The 3892-nt window shown below is 41.8% G+C and overlaps 1 protein-coding gene across 12 annotated transcripts in view; it reads left to right on the forward strand.

The window, feature by feature from the left end:
• Positions 1–3892, forward strand: part of ALDH1A2 (aldehyde dehydrogenase 1 family member A2) — a 101359-nt gene that overhangs the window by 85648 nt on the left and 11819 nt on the right. The gene's annotated exons all lie outside the window — the stretch shown is intronic.

The following is a 3892-nucleotide window of genomic DNA, read 5'->3' on the forward strand; positions in this document are numbered from 1 at the left end:
ATTCAGGTCTGTGTTCAGGCAGCTCTGTAGAGTAACCCAAATAAATATCCAACAAATTGGTTTGGATGCCTGTGTAAACAAAAGGTCTATAAACAACTGCAATAAACCCCAGCAAAAGAGTCTGCATTTTGCTTGGCAGAATGTTTTCTTTATGCACTTAGATTAACAAACCATGATCTCATCATTAGTCAACAAGATACTAGAGAGACCATCAAAGCAAACTACAGGAGAGTTGAGATTGATTCATGCCAAACAAATGTTTGTAGCTAACAGCTGTATTACCACTGATTCTAATTTACTCAGCAGGATTCTCCTTTCATTTCCAAAGTGAGATGAATGTCCCAGTGCATGATGTAGACAGAATGTCTTCCTACTGCACAGGCAGTGGGTTGTGTGAGTTCTTCTGGATCACACAATCTCTTGCTGCTTTTAGGCTTCATGAGGAATTGCAACCTGGCATTTTCTACTACAGCAATAAGAATCCTAAAGGTGATCTGACCTGTTCTGAGAAGTCTGTGAGCTTATGGTGCTACACACATGCCCTGTGTAAGGATTTAGGGAGGCTACATTAGCATTCATTCCTGCTCCTATGGAATATTTTGGATCCTATCTTGGACAGCTTGTGTTTCCTGAATGAGAAGTTGTTTCCCTTCTCCTTCCTTTGTGTTTTTGGTAGCATTTAGGAAGCTGTTCCTGGGCAACTGTTGTGCCTCTTTGCCTACGAAAGATGCTTGTGAAAAGAAATCACCTTCCTAAACCCAGTACAGATAGGATGGTGTATCAGTCCTATCAATATTAGCAGTTTAGCCACAGACTTCCATGGGGCCAGGATTTAACCTGTGGAACAAATGAGCCATTTATAGTTTAGGATTCTCTCCAGGAATTTGTGTTTAGGATTGCCTTTTCACTTGTGCTGCACTATTCAGTATGCTCTTTTCAGGGCTGCTCCCCACACAGGGCATTGCACAGTCAAATACAGCTGCTCTTCTTTGTGCCAGTATTCCAAATTCGCTTGTCATTGCAGGAGACACACCCTGAACATGCCAGGAGGTTCTAAAATACTTGTCAGAAAGATTTTGCATATAATCTGGAATTAATAAAAAATAAGGCAAACTGAGTGAGCAGCAGCATGGTTTGAGGGTTTTGCCAAAACAACGACATCCAGTGTCTCAAGAGCTGGAGAGAGAAAACTGTACTTCCAGAAAACATTGAGAATTTCTGTCTGGCCACATCACCTCCACAAAACTTAATTAATCTCTTGTAACTTAAACCACTTACTGTCCTACAGATATTCTCTCAATATCCCAAGAAAGGTATAGAGCATATTATTTAAAATGCCTAACTAACTGATGATGTGTGTCTCCACTGTCATATTTTGCACTGTTCATGGAATATTTCAATCCATACCTCTCTCTGTGCAGTTCTTCCCTTCACTGTCTTGTCTGTGGCTGTGTTAAGAAAATGACCTGCTGTTCAGCTGGACTGCAGCTCCCTGTATTCAGGTGTTCCTGATGATTCACTGTTTATCTGTGAGCAAAGGAAAGTTCAAAGGAGAACCCAGATATTCTGAGTGACAGAGCTGATGAGGAATAGCACAAACCTTAGAGGTTTGCTTTTGACTCATGAGACTTTGAGTGCTCCAACAGTAACAGGCAAACCCACTGTACCCTTTAGAAATACAGTTTGCTGTCTGAGAACAGAAAATTAAGTGAACATGAAAGGCAACAAACGTTTTTAAATTTCTGCACAAAGTATTTAAAATGTGACTGCTTAAGCCTCCTCTTGAAGGAGACATTAAACTACCATATAGAGAAGGCATAAATAAACATAAAATGTCTTAGATCATGATACATTCTCACTGCCCAGTGTCACATTATCGACAGTCCAGAAACAGACCCTTCCAGGACTATCCTTCAAATAGCTTTGTTGCACAGGAGTGCCCCAAACTACTTTTTTAATCTTTGTTTTTGTTGGTCTGCATAACAAATTGTTTTCTTTGAGATGGACCAAATTACATCTGCCTCACCCTCCATGCAGCTTACAAGGTTATGGTACTTCACAAGCTATCCGGGGATACTCCTGATATCAATCTTGAAGCCTATTCAAAACCAGGCTGAGGAGTCAGGGCTTTCTCTGCCAACATTCCTGCTGGATAATCACACAGCTCCATTATCTGTGGGGGAGTCCTCTCCTCCAGCGTTCCCTCTCCGGGCTGTGCTGCCTGTTGGGAGCCCGGGGATGGAGCTGGGACACCGCGGGAAGCGTGTCCTGAAAGGCCGGGCACATTGCAACACTATCACTTATCCTTTCAGCCTGTCTTCCTCCATAAAGAGAGGGCCGGTCACAAAAGGCCGCCTTTGTCACTAAATAACCACGGTGCTGGTGCCTTCCCGGAGACTTTGCTCAACTTGTAAGTGCACTGGGCACAACGGGAGCACAGTGAACAAAAATGCTGAGCAGCATGAGCCCCACCATCCTGATGTCTACACTGATCTCTAACAGGAAAGACACAGTGAAGCCTTCTATTAAGTTTTTACTGGGAAACTTGACAACTTCTCTGTATTAAAAATACCTCAGACTACACTCTTCCAAATTAACACCACTGTCTCAAAGCCCTTTGGACTTGAATATTTTCCATATACTATACTTGCATACTTGTCAATTACTTGTTTGCATGGAATCCTTTCCAAGTCTTTAATTAGGTGTACAAAAGTATTTTGACATTAAAGTAGAACAGAAAGCAGAGAGATGAGGGCTGGACACATTGCTCTGGTTTTCTTGGTCTGTCCTGCTCTTTGTGAATTTTTGAGGGGAAATACCTGGTTGTTGTTCTTTGAGAGAGGGAGTTCAAGGCAGTGAGGGTGTGAATGGCATTGGCTGGCACGGGCTATAAACACAGAACTCTGGTTTCCAGCATACATTTTCAGCACAGTGTGAGAGGCTGGAATTTCCAGATGACGTGCTCGATGTATGTGGTGGGGGTGGAAGGCAAAGAGGATTCTTTTTTTTCAGGTTCACTTCTGGCTGTCAGTCAAACATAGCAATAAAATCAGCTCCAATTAAGGGGATATGCAAGGAATTTCATGATAATGTCAACACTCCATTCCATCAATACAGGGGTAAAGAAAAAAAGCTTTTTCTTTTTGTTTTTTAAAAAAAAACCAAAAACCCTCAGTCACACTCAACTGTGGTATCACCAGATAAAGAGTTAATCACAAAGGTACATGAAGTGGTTCACAATTCCTTCATTATCCTGAGGTTTTTCCTTTGTTTTTTTGGTGGTTTTTTTTTTTTTTTTTTTCCTTTGGAGGCCCTGGTTTCTGTTTCATTTGCTTTCTGATTACTCCAGTGCTGACATAACTTTCTCTAGCAGACTGCCTTCAGTTCTCTAAGAGGTTCAGCTTCTCATCCATTAACCCCTTGCTGCAGGAAATCTCACTCACATAACCTTAGAAATAGAAAACAGAGAGACCAGAGTACTGGAGAAAAAAGTCCAGCTCTAGACTCCCTCCCATCTCACTTTACCTCTAACTTTCTGTGTGACATTAAAACATGTCCCAGTTAAAATAAAGCACTTACCAAAGTTCTTAGGCTCCTCAATATTCAATAGGTACTTTTAGTCCTGTGTTTTACCATGTAGGAGCCTAAATATACCTGTGATTCCTTAGCTGCAATATGGTCACAGTTACACCACAACCATACAAAAGCTGATCTATTTTGGATTTGTTGATCCAGGAGAGGAGAATTTCCAGGGAGCACAGCTACCCCTCCACCTGTACTGATGTGGAAGCACATCAGATCTGTAGCTGTCAGATTGCTACTCCATTTAATATACACTCATGTTCATTGGTGAGATCTGCAATTTGTGGCTGCTCCAGCTGACCCCACAATC

Source organism: Passer montanus, unplaced genomic scaffold (assembly GCF_014805655.1).
Source record: "Passer montanus isolate IOZ18808 unplaced genomic scaffold, ASM1480565v1 scaffold5, whole genome shotgun sequence".
Classification (NCBI taxonomy): Eukaryota; Metazoa; Chordata; class Aves; order Passeriformes; family Passeridae; genus Passer; species Passer montanus.